General features: G+C 36.3%; 1 non-coding gene across 1 annotated transcript; it reads left to right on the plus strand.

Annotated features, from left to right (window-relative positions):
• The first annotated feature begins 327 nt into the window (after positions 1-327).
• Positions 328-434, plus strand: LOC141681998 (small nucleolar RNA R71). Its single transcript, XR_012559402.1, has one exon. It is a non-coding gene; the product is annotated as a small nucleolar RNA R71 (small nucleolar RNA).
• The last annotated feature ends 16379 nt before the right edge of the window (positions 435-16813 follow it).

Genomic DNA, 16813 nt, shown 5'->3' on the forward strand with positions numbered 1-16813 from the left:
CTCAGTCTCATGGGCACCAACACAAAGCTCGCAGACACTAGCAATTTGATAAACCCCATGATTAGCCAAAGTGTCCACCTTCATGGTCAAAGCCTTAAGTTGGACAGCTATAGCAGTTGTTGCATCCAACTCCAGAATTCCTGCTAACTTTCCCTGAGTCAGTCTCTGGGAAGGATTCTGGTACTCATTACCAACCATTAGTTCAATAAGTTCATAAGTTTTATCGTAGCTTTTAGCCCACAGGGCTCCTCCTGATGCTGCATTAAGCATGGGTCTAGAAGCAGCATCAATCCATTATAGAAACAGTTAATAATCATCCATTCATGCATGCCATGATGTGGGCACTTCCTTAGCATCTCCTTATATCGATCCCATGCCTCACACAGAGATTCTCCAGTTTGTTGAGCAAACCGAGTAAGAGCATTCCTGATTACAACAGTCTTCGCCATAGGGAAGAATTTAGTGAGAAACTTTTTAGCAAGATCTTCCCAAGCGGTGATAGACCCTGCTGGTAGAGAATGTAACCAACACTTAGCTTTGTCCCTCAGATAGAATGGGAAGAGTCGCAGCTTGATAGCATCTTCAGTCACATCATTGAACTTGAACGTGTCGGAGATCTTGATGAGATCCTTGAGGTGCATGTTGGGGCCTTCAGTAGGAGAACCCCCAAACTGAACTGAGTTCTGTATCACCTGAATCGTGCTTGACTTGATCTGAAAAGTGTTAGACCTGATGGCTGGCCTGATGATGCTTGACTGAATGCCATTAATCTTAGGCTGTGAATAGTCCATCAAAGCCTTAGGATTTTCTGCTTGATCACCCATCTCTACGAACACTGGTTCCTCGACTTTCTCTTCTTCTTCTACCTTCTTTTCTTCTTCAAAAACTTCCTTTTGAACCACCACAACTTCTTCCTCGGCTTTATCCAGTGTACCTGAAATAAGATAAGAAAACAAATAAGTAACAATGTCTGAGTCAATGAACTTTAACGACCACTGATGGAAAATACATAAACTAAAAATTAACACTACAGTCCCTGGCAGCGGCGCCAAAAACTTGTTAGTCGCTAAACACGCGCTAATAATACACGCAAGTATACGCGTTCGCAAGTAATATCGAATCTTTTCTAGTTCGTTCCCACAGAGACTGGCTTGGTTAACTAATTAATTTATGCACTTAAGCAACAATGTATGGTTATTATTCAATACTAAGACGATAACAAATTGAGGTTGTTTATAACTAAGAATTAAACTAATTATAACTAAGAGATTAAAGATGACTGAATTAATATATATGAAAAACATGGGATTCTAACTTCATTAAATACTTCATTCAATAGCCTTTTTGTTCTTAACCTTAGAATGCAATGGTGATGACACTAATCAGATAACACGAAACTGATAAACGCCAACTTTTGTTGCACGAATACCATACTACCACACATCCACAAAAGAGATAGAAGCTGAATACACCAATTATATTGAGACCCTATATGTCTATAGAATTTGACAACATAACGGTTTAAGCACAAGTTATCTATCTTGATTACATAGGGCATAAGATGGTTAAAATTACCTACGAATCAGGCATAACAATAACACATGAACCTCTGCTAGCATGGCAAGTTCTAAATCCTTTATTTCACTGTCGCTTCATTAAAGATTAACACGCTATCTTATAAGTTCACGACGCTCATAAGACGAATAAGCACAACCAATACTAGGTTATCATACAATCACCAGACACTAAGGCATCGAAACAATTTAACTAAAGAAATCAATAAATAAATCCGCTAGAACCCCATGATAACGATTAGCCCATAATCAGACTAATCATCAACGTGGGTTCCGATGAAAATATGGTATAACAAACATAGTCTTTATAACGAATAAACAAAACCAAGTACGAAACAAGAGTAAGGTTCACAAGTAAGAAATTAGCATCCAAGTTACAACTTAAAACAAAGATTCACAAGTAAAAACAAGATCTTCTTTGTTCTCATTGAATTCATGCTAAAACGGTCTTCTTACGGCTCTCCTTGTGCTCTGGTACGTCTCTCTCTTGAAAACGTCCTTTATTTTGAATATATATAGCAGCCCCATGCAATCTAGAAGTCCTTCAATTATTTTTAGAATAGAATCAGGATTCTCTGAATTTGCACCGGCGCGGGAATGCGCTATCACAGTGCGGGCGCGCTACCTTTTTGACATCCTGGCGTGGCCGCGCGCTTGACCATTGCGGACGCGCCGTGCTTTTAGAAAAACTTCAGATTTTCTTCTTTTTCTTACTGCTTCGAGCCGGCTTTCCACAAGATTTTATTCCAACACCACCTTGACACCAAATTAGCACCAAAATAATGCTAATTCACCTGATGATCTAGATAATTCCTGAAATGCAAAAACACTAGAAAACACGTTAAAACACTTAACAACTTGAGTACAAACGCATCAATTCAAAGCTTATTAGAGAATTATAAAGTGTCATAAATGACACTCAACAATACACTAAGCTAGAAATAGAAAGATTTTGTTATCCAAAAATAGGGTTTAGTACATGCTGTTGCATGCTGTGTAATAACCAGTGTTTACTGTTCTGTAAAGTAAATACTAGATGCTTCGTTAGAAGTAACAATTTAATTAAGAAATTCTTGTATTCTCTCAAGGAAGAAGCTAAGCTCTTTATCAACAAAGAGCCTAGAAATTTTGTAGCAAAACTTTCTTAATTTTAATATAAAATTAAGTGAGTTTTGAAAAATTTGTGTTCACTGTTTTATCTGTCTAAATTCAGTACTAACACATTTAACTACAAGATTTTAATTTACTTTGTCCATCACCATAAACACTTCAAGAAAAGCAGAAAAACACAAAAACACATTCACCCCCCTCTGTGTGTGATTCATTAACTAACAAGTGGTATTAGAGCAAAATCTGAAAGTAAACAGATTCAAGATCTTGGAAGAATAAATACACAGAAAATCAGTAGCATCAAAATCCCTACTTTTGATAAGACTAACTACACTCTTTGGAAGAAGAAAATGTTGTTGTTTATCAAGATGGCCAATCCATTATATATTCAGATTCTCAAGAATGGGCCTTTTACTTCTATGGTAAGAGTTGAGGAATCTACAAATGGAGACATGACCATTCCAGCTCATTATGCTCCTAAAGATCCTTCAGAGTACACTGAGCCTGAGAAATAAAAAGTCTCCCTAGATAAAGGCTTGTAGCTGATCTTGATAGAGTCACTTGACAATGTAATGTACAATAACATTGTCAACTCTGACACTGCTAAGCAGATCTGGGAGAAGATAGAGATACTTTATGAAGGAACAGAGGAAGTTAGGTCAAATCAAAGAAGGATACTGATTTCACAGTATGAGGGTTTCATGGCTAAGCCAAAGGAAAGTATTACTGATGTGTTTGAAAGGTTTAACAAGCTGATTAATGACTTGTAGCTGCATGATAAATATTATGAAGCTGAAGAAGTGAACTTGAAGTTTTTGCTCACACACCCTGATCATTTGGAACAGTTCAGCAATCAGAGAAGGGAGAGACTTGAGCAGAATAACTTTGGAAGTTCTTTATGGAATCTTAAAAATATATGAATTGGAAATGATTCAAAGGAAATCATTACGAGCTGGTCAAGAGCATGTTGTAGATGGTTCAACTGCTCTAATTGTCAATGAAAGCCAGATCTCTAGTGATGAGCCAAGATCTAAGACTCCAGTTGCCTCAATAAGTGAGCAAAGAAACAATGATTTATATGAACAAGTCATACTGGAATTGGAAGAAGATGAGTTCTACCCCTGGATGAACTTGATGAGCTAGATCGGTCAATGGCCTATCTGGCAAGAAAGTTCTCTAACATTAGAGTAAAGAAGCCAAGATTCTTCAAGGGAAAAGGACAATCATTCAACAAAGACAACAACTGGAAAAAAAAGGGAAGTACACAACTGATAGAAAAAATGGCTACAAAACTGGATCTGTTGACAGATCAAAGATAAGGTGCTATAACTATGATGAGCTATGCCATCTTGCTACATAATGAAGGAAAACCAAGAAAGAAAAGAAAGACAAAGCTTATCTTGAACTCAAAGCAAAGTATGAAGCTCTTCTGAATAAACGACAAAGCAAAGCCTATATTGTAAAGGGAAAAAGTTGGGATGATTCAGATAATGATGAAGATGAGAAGTTGGAAATTATGCATTTATGGACTTGGAGCAAGGAGAGTCATCCTCATCAAAAACACAGGTACTAACTATTACTTCCATTGATTTAAATATGAGTCAATATAAGAAAACCGTAGAAAAGATGAGCACTGAAATGTTTCACATTCATACAAGTATGGTTGCCGCTAATGAAGAGGTTAGCAGACTGACAAAGATAAATGAGAAGCTTGAATATGAGAAATAAGAAACTGAGTTGTTGCTGGTAGAGCTTGATGCTGTGAAACAAGAAAATGCATATCTGAAGAACAAGCTCAAGTGTGCAAATGAGATTGAAGTAGTGTTAAGGGAGAAGATAGAAAAGAATGAAGTCAAGTTGAAATCTTTCAGAAATGCATCTGAGTTGGTTGGACAATACCATGAGAATAACAAGCCATGTGCAAATATTGCTATTGGTCTTGATTATAATGCCTTGAACAACAAGAAGAAAGATGTAGGTGAAAAAGGGAAAGCACATGAAAATGAAGATGTGCCAGCTATGCTGAAAAAGGTTGGCTCACCTATGTTCAAAGCATGTGAAGTAGATTCCAGAGAAGAAGAGTTAATCATAAAGCAAGAAATTGCTGATGAAGACAATGAGAAGAAGAATGCAGAAACAACTCCATCTTCCAAAGCTGAAAAGAAGCCCATGGTCAACCAAGACTCCAAGAATCCTGTCAAGGAAATGAAAACTGAAGATGCAAGAAAGAAGAAGAATAGAAATGGGAAGATTGGGATAAACAAAATCAACAATTTTGCTTATGTTGCAGATGCTCCAAGGAAGAAATGTGAACAGTGTGGCTCTGTGAATCACCTAACTCACCTTTGTAAAAAGGTTATTAGCAAGCCAGTTGAAGGAGCCTGCAAGTATAATGAAGCCAAGGCAAATGATCCCTGTGATAAGCTTGACTGTATTCCCTATAACTTAAAAGTAATGAAAAGTTGCCATAAGCTGAGAGTGGATCTCAAATAAGTCAGTATTGGATCTATAGAAGCAAGGGAAATGCACAGACATCTATGAATGTTATTCTTTCTGAGACTTCTAACTCTACTTCTGCTAAATTAGTTAACAAAAAGAAAGTACCCAACACTGCTTGGGTTGCTAAACACACTTAAACTCATTGTGTGCAGGGCAAAATGAAGAAGGTCATATGGATCATAGACAATGGATGTTCCAGACATATGACAGTTGATAAGGCCCTGCTATTATAATTTGAGGAGAAGGTTGGCCCTTTGGTGACCTTTGGAGATAATAGCAAATGATTCACAATAAGATATGGAAAGATTATTTCTGGAAATGTTGTCATTGATGATGTAGCATTGGTAGTTGGTCTTGAAGTAAATCTTCTCAGTGTCATCCAGTTTGCAGACAAAGGTTTTAAAGTTCTATTTGAAAAAGAAGAATGTATCTTCATCAGCAAGAAAACCTATGAAGTTGCTCTAAAAGGAGCAAGGAAAGGAATCTTTTTTGTTGCGGACTTGGACTCAATAAATGAGGAAAGAATTTGTGAAGCCTTTCATAAAGGAAAAATGAAAAGATCAAGTCACAAGTCAAAAACTGTGAATTCCATAAGTGCACCATTGCAACTTATTCACATGGACTTGTTTGGGCCAGTAAATGTCTTATCAATTTCAAGAAACAAATATGCACTTGTGATGGTGGATGATTTCTCAAGATATACTTGGGTAGAATTTATGCACTCTAAAGATGAAATTCCACATATCATAATTGAACATATAAAGAAGATGGAAAAATAGGCTGAAGATCAAAACTGTGTAAAGAGATTGAAAAGTGATAATGGGGTAGTTGAGAGAAAGAACATAATATTAGTAGAAGCTGCAAGGACAATATTGCAAGATGCCAATCTGCCAACTAGTTTATGGGAAAAAGCTATAAATACTGCATGCTATACTCTAAACAGATTTCTCATTAACAAGATTCATGGAAAATCACCTCACTCAATCATGTCTAATAGAAAGCCTACTGTAAAGCATTTTCATGTGTTTGGAAGCAAGTGTTACATTTTAAAAGACAACTATAAATATGTGGGAAAATTTGAATCAAAGGGTTTTGAAGTAATTTTTCTGGGATATTCATTGGAGAGAACTACCTATAAGGTCTATGTAATTCATCAAAAGAAAATCATGGAGAGCACAAATATGACTTTTGATGATGACAAGTGTCCAGGCTTGGAATGACTTGATGATAATAAAGCTGAAGCCCTAGCATTTGAAAATTTCAACATTGACAGTGATTTTGATGAAGAAGCTGAAGACAATGGACAACAGATGATGAATAAAGAGACTACTAAACAGGAAAATCATGGAAATAGAAGCTCATCTCACATACCTGAATTTGATAGCACAAACTCAGGGAGAGAAAGAGAAGAATGATCTACTAGTCATATTAATAATGAAGAAAATGATGAAGGCACTAGTCAACAAACTCACACAATGGGATATGAGTCACAATCAAAATGCAATAATTGGTGATCCCAATGCTGGTGTAAGGACTAGAAGTGAAACTGCTAATGAGTGCCTACATGCATGCTTCCTGTCTCATGCAGAGCCTAAGAAAACTGAAGAAGCTCTAATGGATCCTGATTGGATATCTGCTATGCAAGAAGAGCTTAATCAATTTAAAAGAAACAAAGTTTGGGATTTAGTTTCTGCACCAAAGAACAGAAGTGTAATTAGAATAAAATGGGTGTTTAAGAACAAGATGGATGAAAATGGTATAGTTACCAGAAATAAGGAAAGGTTGGTTGCAAAAGGGTACTCACAGGAAGAAGGAATTGATTATGATAAAACTTTTGCTCCAGTTGCAAGACTTGAACTAATAAGGATTTTTCTAGCATTTGCCGCACATTCAAATTTCAAAATATATCAAATGGATGTCAAGAATGCCTTCCTAAATGGTGAGTTAGAAGAAGAAGTTTATGTGCAATAGCCACCTGGCTTTGAAGATCCAGAATTTCCAGATTTTGTGTACAAGTTACTCAAATCTCTATATGGACTAAAGCAGGCACCTAGAGCTTGGTATGACACACTGACATATTTTCTACTTAAACATGGTTTCACTATAGGAACAATAGACAAGACACTCTTCTATAAGCTGCATGGTGGTGGTATGATCCTAGTTCAGATTTATGTGGATGATATCATCTTTGGTTCTACCAATGAGAAGCTCTGTCAAAGATTCTCTAAGCTTATGTAGAGTGAATATAAAATGAGTATGATGGGGGAATTAAGTTACTTTTTCGGACTTCAACTCAGTTAAAGAAGTCATGGAATCTTCATCAACCAAACTAAGTATGCTAAAGATTTATTGAAATTTTTTGGCATGGTTGATTTTTACCTGCATCTACACCTATGTCTACAGAAACAAAGTTGGATGAAGATAAAAAGGGCAAGAGGGTATATATCACAAGCTACAGAGGAATGATTGGATCATTGCTTTACTTAACTGCAAGTAGACCAAACATCATGTTTACTACATATCTGTGTGCAAGATTTCAAGCCAATCCAAAAGAATCACATTTGATGGTTGTGAAGAGGATTTTCATATACTTGAAGGGGACTCCAAACTTGGGATTGTGGTATCCTAAGGGAAATTGTTTTAAAGCTGTTGGATACACAAATGCAGATTTTGCTGGATGCAGGATTGACAGAAAGAGTACTAGTGTAAGCTGTCAGTTTCTTGGACAAAGACTTGTATCCTGGTATAGGAAGAAATAACAATCTGTGTCAACTTCCACAGCTGAAGCTGAATACATAGTTGCTGGAAGTTGTTGTGCTCAAGTTCTTAGGATTAGAAATCAGCTAATGGATTATGGCCTAGTGTTAGGGCTAGAACACGCGCTAATATTCACGCAAGTATACGCGATCACTAGTAATATAGAATAAATTCTAGTTCATTCCCATAGGGACTGGTTTAGGTTAATTTCAATCAATGTATCTATACAACACTAGGATGGTTATTATCCAATGCTAAGACGAGTAACAAATTGAGATTGTTTATAACTATGATTAACTAAGAGATTATACTAAAGAACATAAACTAAGAGATTAAAGAGAGTTGAATAATATATGACACAAACATGAGATTCTAACTTCATTAAATACTTCATTCAATAGCCCTTTCGTTCTTAACCTTAGCATGTAATGATGATGACATTAATCAGATAACAAGAAACTGATAAACGCCAACTTTCGTTGTACGAATACCATACTACCAGACATCCATAAAAGAGATAGAGGCTGAATAGACACCAATTATATTGAGACCCTATATGTCTATAGAATTCGACAATATAACGGTTTAATGCAAAAGTTATCTCTCGTGATTATATAGGGCAAGTAAGATGGTTAAAATTACCTATGAATCATGCATATCACATACATGAATCTATGCTAGCATGGCAAGTTCTAAACTTTTAAATTCACTTTCGCTTCATTAAAGATTAACGCACTATCTTATAAGTTCGCGACGCTCATAAGACGAATAAGCACAACCAATACTAGGTTATCATACAATCACCACACACTAAGGCATCGAAATGAATTAACTAAAGAGATCCATAAATAAATCTGTTAGAGCCCCACGATAACAATTAGCCCATAATCGAACTCATCATCAACGTGGGTTCCGATGAAAGCATGGTATAATAAACGTAATCTTTATACTTAATAAAACCAAGTACGAAACAAGAGTATATGTTCACGAATAAGAAAACTAGCATCCAAAGTTACAACTTAAAGCAAAGAATTACAAGTATAAACTAGATCTTCTTCTCCTTGGTTGATTTGTGCTATACGGTCTTCTTACGCATTCTCCTTAAGCTCTGGTACGTCTTCTTATGAAAAATGACCTTAAATTATGTTTATATAGCAGCCCATGCAAAGTAGAAGTCTTTTGGATCAAAAGCAGAATAGAAACCGAATTTTCTTTTCTCGACCTGACGCAACCGTGCGCTGCTTCAGTGCGGGCGCGCTAACATTCTGCCTTCCTGGCGCGCGCTATCACAGCGCGGGCGTGCCGTCTCTCTGGAAAAATATTGACTTCTTCGTTTCTTGTTGGTTTGAGCTGGTTTTTTCACGAGCTTTGTAATAACCCCAATTTTTGGGAATTTTTGAAACCCTTATGAATAGTGTTTTTGCTGAATGAGAAAACTTTTCATGCCACGCTATGTAGGGGTTCTGTTATTGATCTTATGGGATATTATTAGTACTCTATGTGGTATATAAGTGTATGTAAAGATCGTCAGAATCCAATTCCGAACACTTTGATTTTTCCCGGAAATCCACAATATACGGAGAGAATTGAGTATAAGGTAACAGGATAAAAAGGCTTTAAATTAAAGGATTATAAGAGAGGATCATAAAAGGAATATAATATATTGAGAAAGGTTAAGGGAACCTAAATAATAAGATCCCGGGTATGATCCCTCAAACGATAAACGAGAACGAAAGATAAGCGAACCGTAAAACAAATAAGTGACCAAGAGACAAGCTTGTACAAGAAGCCAGGGATTGTGACATCATCAAACCACAAGGTGTGGACAAGTGGGAGCATAATGACATGTGCAAGGTGACACAAGCATGACATAGGGAAGGAGGAGGTGTGGTTGGTTTATAACCACACAAATAAAAGGTTAATTAAGTCATTAACCAAAAACAACACAAAAATCAACCAACCAAGCAAATCATTTCATTTTCATCAAACAAAACACAAAAATATCATTCTTCCCAAGCTAGCTCTCGGCCCATTTCTTAAAATTTGAAGATCCAAGCTCCACCACTTATTATTTAGCAAGGTAATTATCCTAGCTTCTCCTAGTTAAGTTACATACTTCCTATAAGTTTAAGCTTCTAATTCCAAGCCAATCTTTTTCTATAAATCAAGGAAGAAGATGGTGAATAGTAACCTTCAAGAAATAACTTTAGTTTTCTTGGATTTTTATGAAAGATTAAGGTTATACAAGCAAGGATCAAGGTTCTTTTAGGCATTCAAAGCTCTTGGGTTGTGTTAGGAAGCTTCAAGGAGGTATAAACAACTTTCACCTTTAACTTATAGTTTGAACTTTGAGTTTTGATGAGTTTATGGATGGATTAATGTCTATATAGAAATATCCATGTATGTATAGCAAGATCCATGTATGTTAGATAGTTGGGTTGGATTTGTGGTGATTTTGGATATGAATCTTGGTTAATGGTTAATGAATCTTAAGTTATGGATTAGTAGATCATGTTTGTGGTTGAATAAGTTGGAAAACCTTGAGATTATGGACTGACTTTGCCTTGATATAAGTTGTGTTTGATGTATTGATGATGGTTGGGTGGTTTGTAGTGAATTGGTAAAGAATTGGAGTGGTATAAATATTGGTAATCGCGTAAACATAGCCGTCGTAATGTCCGATTTTCTTTGGACTGTTTTTGTGCATAGCATTAGGACCCGAGAACCCCCTGCTAGATTGTGACCACTGCCATGTTTAGATAGCTCATGTTACGAGCTTCGTTTTGATATGTAGTTCGTTCGATTCCGATTTACGGTTTAGGAGAAACGACCGTTTCAAGTAACGGCGTTTCGCGAACGAAACTTTTTCCCTCGCCTTACTTTGAAATGTAGGTTAAAGACCAAAAAGGGTGAATTAATGTATGAAACATTTATGGTAAGTGTGTTAGGCAGTTGGTAAGTCATTCGCGAAGGAATCGCTTTAAAACTCGTAAAGGTTAAATTATTAAAAATGGTGGAGCCGAGGGTACCCGAGTGACTTAAGCGAATCGGTGAGCGCAAAACTAGCATTAGAGTCTAAGTTAGTTAAATCATAGATTTACAAGTGATTTTGGTTTAATTCCAACTTACTTGTTGTTTATAGGTTATCAGACTCGTCCCGAGCCTTTCTCACCCCCAAGTCGCTCAGGCAAGTATTCTATCCGTTATACTGTTGTTGTGATGTATACACTTGTATGTGCATTATCTTGCGATAGATGCATGTTGGTTATTTAGCAAATTCTTGCGATATATTGTAGCATGTGATATGGTATATATGCATGCCTGTTTCATATTCTTGAAATATATATCTGTTGGTTCAGTTGATAATACCTATGCTAGAGGATAGCGGTATCTTGCATATACCCTTAGTATAGGGACCCAAAGGTGAAAATATTTTCTAAAACCGGGAGTCGAGGATCCCGAGTAGATTTTGTATATATATGGATATGGATATATATATATATATATATATATATATTTATATATATATGGTTATAGTTTTCCAAACTATTAATCGCAATAAGGTTTATTCGATAACTTTAAACTTTATTATTTATTGAATATTATTTGAATATTCATTCGAGGGCTTATGACTCTTTTATATTATTTATTGAATATTATTTGAATATTCATTCGAGGGCTTATGACTCTTTTATATTATTTATTGAATATTATTTGAATATTCATTCGAGGGCTTATGACTCTTTTATATTATTAGTGAATATTATTGAATATTCATTTGAGGATCTATGACTCCGATTATTTGCTGAAATATATTCTTTATTTTATTAAAGAATAAGATGTTAATAATCAAACTTATTTTCGATTATTCAAATAAAGATAATACTTTCATATAAGTATATCTTTGGTTATTTAATACTCGTTTCAAGTATAAATTTTAATACTTCTACTTCAATTATTTTTATAAAGACTATTCTTTATGGGAATATTATTTAAATAATAATATTCGGTCATTTTCTAAATATTCTGGGGACTGATTTACTTCATTAAATCAGCTTTACTCCAAACACTCTTTAAAGTGTTTTCGAGTCTTCAAAATGATTTTTAAAAAAGTCAGAGTGGATCCCAAAACTCTTTTTTTTATATTTAAGATCTTCCTTTTAAGGGGATTTAAATACTCGCTCAAAACCTGGGGAATCCGGCTCTGTGGTGTATTTTATATTCGCAACGAGGTTGCAAATTTGGTAAATGAATTGATTACTTGCCCAACGTTCGGGAAGTAAGCCCATCTCATTGAGTCGGCATAAGCGACAGGCCGGGGTACGGTCTATTATTGTGTAAGTGGCTGGGTGGCAGTCCATCAACGCGTGATGGACCGGGGTACGGTCGAGCGCAAGGTCCTAATGCGGCCAGGGTGATGACCGGTGAGGAATTCATCCATCTACAGTAGAAAAGGTTACTTATTGGTATCTTTGCCTGATCAGCGAGATATCGGGTTTATGCCAAAATTCTTTTCCTTTCCAAAATTCATTGGATGTTTCAAACTCTGTTCATACTTTGCATAACAGAGATTCCAGGAAATGTTTAAAGGGATATATATATGTGGATATATATATATCGGGACTAAATAAAGTATCTCATAACTTTTTCATTCAATAATATTTCAAAGATTGAATCTATTCAAGTCTTATCTTGTGGTCTCATCAGTGGGATGAACTTTTGAAACTGATTATAACTTGAATGGTGGTAGTTCAAGTAGTATTGGGAAAGATATAAGTATATTGGGGTATTTGGTAACCTCATCTTTTAAACTTATATCTAATTAATAATTGTCTTATGAATGACAAAGATTTTCAGAAAAACGTTGAGACAAGGTTAGATATATGAGATCACCTTGCAACGATATTTTTATACAGTTATACACTGGGATTTTGTGTATATTATGCATGGAAGAGGACTTCCAATATTTTGAAAAGTATATATGTATATATACTGAATATTTTGCGACTTCATCGCATTAAGATATCAAACTTGGTTCATTTCTTTTGACCAAGACTTTCATGAGTACTATGAGAAGGCTCATATACTAGTAAGTATATACTAGTAATTATCTTACACACGATAAAAGATTCTAGTAAGTATCCATTTAGATACTTATATTATTGTTATCACTATATATTATCTTGCGAGCTGTAAGGCTCACTCTTGCTTTATTTCTTCATCACACAACAACAGTTAGGAAAGATGGCCAGACTCCAGCAGACCCAGCGTAAGCGCGTGGGAAGCGTCCCGCATCTTCCCGTTGATGTTGTAGCTGCTATAGCTGCAGAGGTAGATCTATTGTAGATCAGACCATCTACTTTTGAGAATCAATTATGTATAATTATAACTTGTGGCAGATAATGGCAATTAACTGTAAATTTATCAAGTAATCATTTTGGGTTGTAATAACTTTTAAATTGTGGATTCAAAGACTTGTACTTATTTAAATTTCATCTCTGAGACTATAACGGGTTGTGGTGTGTGTTAGTGTGGGGTCACAGCATAAGGTTATTATTATTAATTAAGTGAAGTGATATTGTGGAAAGAAAGACCGTGACGACCCGGATCCCCGACCCCGGATCTGGGGGTGTTACAGAAATGGTATCAGAGCTAAGCGTTATAAACCTCAGAGATGATGGGACGTTAAGATAATAAGTTAACTAAGATAATAAGAACTCTTGCCAAGTTCATAGTCGGGCTACCTAACGTAGCACTGACAATTAAAACCCTTATGGGAACCCTTATAAATATCGTGATAGGAGCGTAGTTCGTTATCGTATATGGTAGTGGGACTCCGAACCCTGAGGTTGAGGAGCAACATCGCGATGATATTTTATTACTAATTGGAGATCGGATTGCGGATCCGATAGAGTGTCCTAATGCAGGACCGGATGATGTTGATAGTGAGGATGTAGCGGTTGATGATGTTGTCCTAGAAGGGATAGTTATTGAGGAGGATCCCATGGAGGATCCTGACAAGAATGAATAAAGGACCACTGAGGAATTGATGACCATGGTTAGGGAAACTACCAGAGGTAGGATTGGCCGGTCACTACCGGAGGTTCGTTCAAGTTGTAAAGATAGTAGCCCCTTTAACGCGGCTTACTCGTAAGACTGAGAAGTTCGAATGGACAGAGAAATACGAGAAAAGATTTTAACAACTGAAGCAAAGGTTGGTGGCGGCCCATATGTTGGCGTTGCCGGATGAAAAATGAGATTTTGTGATTTGTAAGTGACGCTTCGCATAAGGAATTAGGGTGCTTCTTATATAGCACAGCAAGATAATCGCGTCTGCGTCAAGACAATTAAGGAAGTATAAAATTCGATATCCCCACCCATGAGCTTGGGCTCGTGGCAATAGTTTTTCCCTAAAGATTGGAGGCACTACTTGTATGGAGAGAAGTGCAAGATTTACACAAACCATAGGAGCTCTAGTACATTTTTTGCGTAGAAAGAGCTCAACATACGCCAGAGGAGGCGGTTAGAGCTAATCAAGGATTACGATTATGAGATTCTTTATCATTCGGGGGAAAGCCAATGTGGTGGCTGATGCCCTTAGTAAAAAGGAGAGACTCAAGATGATAATGTCTTTTGGGGAGTTTATAAGAGATTTTGAGAAAATGGAAATAGAAGTGAAGGTAACCGGAGCCGGTACCGAAAAGCTGTTTGAGATTGCAATACAGCCCGAATTATTGGAAAAGAAAATATTGTGCCAGTAAAAGTGATGAATGAAGGCAGAGAGCCAACAAATAGATATGAGATTAATACCGAGAAAGATTATAAAGGAATAATGAGGCATTCCTATAGAAATTGGGTTCCAAATGTTCAAGAGCCTAAAGATGAAATCTTAGATGAAAGCTAGTTTGAGGAATAAGATTTAGAGCAAACCCTGAACGTGATAATCAGGGAGGTCGCAATTAAGATATAAAGAACCCGTAAAATAATAAAGTGGAAAATGAAGATTTTAAATTAAAAGATGACTCCAAGTATGGGGAGTAGGAAGAAACATTTAGACTGAGGAAATAAAAGTCGAGCGAGATAAGGAGACCCAAGATGGTACTCCTATACGGAAATTCATGGACCTGTCTTAAAAGAACTTAGACTATTATCCCCAACCACCACCTTGAGGAAACAATGCGGTAGGAAATTCTTCATGACCTTTAAGTCGTTAAGCTCTCAGAGTTCCAAGGAACAGGTTGACCCAGTCGAGGCAATAGCCTGGCTAAAGGAAATAGAGGAATCAGTTGAGATTCTAAATGATTGACGAATCACAAAAGACTATTTTTATCACTTACCCTCCTAAGAGAGAGACCACCTGCTGGTGAAAGACCAAGAAAGGCACGGAGCCAGAGGATAGAATAAACTGATTTAAGTTCAGTCAATTGTTTTCGGGAAAGTAATTCCCAAGGTTATGGAGATAGTGTAAAAGCTTTGGAGCTAGAACAAAAGTGGATGAGTATGATGAATTATGAATCTAAGTTATAAAAGTTATCAAGATTCGTTCTGAGGACACGAATCCAGAATGACGGGATGTTTGAAATCAATGCTTATGTTGTGTTGGTTCATGAAATAATGATAAGAGAAAGGAAAATAAAAGGAAATTGAAGTGGAAAAGAATATAACAGCAATAGAGTTTGAGGAACGATAAGGGAGTTGGGTATGAGGAAACCCTAAGAACTCGTAGTAATAGAAATAGAAAAGTATGTGATCGTCAGGATAAGGGTGATTCACCATGAGTTAAATTGATGGTTGAAGGCATAAGAGTTATGTATATTTTATCCCCTTTAAGTTGGGAGGATTTGAGGAAAACTTGAGATAGTTCGAAGGTTAAATATGAGACGCGGATAGACTGAGGAGACAAGGAAGTAAGAAATTAGGAAAATTGGATGAAGGAAGTAACCTTCAAGAATGTGAAGTGTAAGACCGGTGGCTTGATACCCAGAAAGGGAGACGCCAGGTATAAAGATATCCCAACATTGAGGTGACTGTTGAGATAAACAACAGAAGTAAATAAGGAATTATTAAGAAGAAGTTCACGTTGAACACGACCAATATCTTCCAGAACATCCTTGTTATCGTTACCAAATTAGGCAAGACAAGCGGATAACCGTTGTTATCTTTTGGAGGCCATATGGATTGACCTCAATTTGAATAAGGATGTTATTATGAAGTTAGGTATAGACTATCGAGGTGGGAATGATGAATATGATAATCTATCAAGGAAATATGACTTGATTTATTCGTGGAAGGATGCAGGTACCTTTTAAAGGTGGAATTAAGGATAGAACATTGGTAACTTAAAATGAATCCTAGGGGACTGCATAAAGGTTGGCATATCACCCTTAATAGGGACAGTATGAGTTTTGACAGTATGATTGGGAAAGGGTTAAGGTAACAACAACCTTTAAGAATCAGTGGAGAAATTTTGCAGAAGTATATAGACAATGGTTCTACTATTAGTAAATGGTATTGTGATATGCCCTGTATCTAGGGAATACAGGAGGAACGATTGAAGGATAACCTTAGAGGTTTTATAAGGAAAAAGGTAATATTCAAAATTCTCAAGAATAGAAATGTGGATAAAGGAAATATGACGTAATTATAATGATGCCAAGTGGGGCACGTGTTAAACCACGAGAAAGTATGGATCGAACCAGTAAAGGTTGAAATTGTCAGGGCAATTAGGGCCTAGGATAAAAGATGTTCTAAGTATGATTGAGAGTCAGTCGTGACAGTGATTAACCTCTAAAGATTGAGGCAATAACTTATGGAAAAATGGTGATATTTTTTTTTTACTCATCAGATTTTAAGGAAAACATCTTCACATAAGC

Source organism: Apium graveolens, chromosome 8 (assembly GCF_009905375.1).
Source record: "Apium graveolens cultivar Ventura chromosome 8, ASM990537v1, whole genome shotgun sequence".
NCBI lineage: Eukaryota > Viridiplantae > Streptophyta > Magnoliopsida > Apiales > Apiaceae > Apium > Apium graveolens.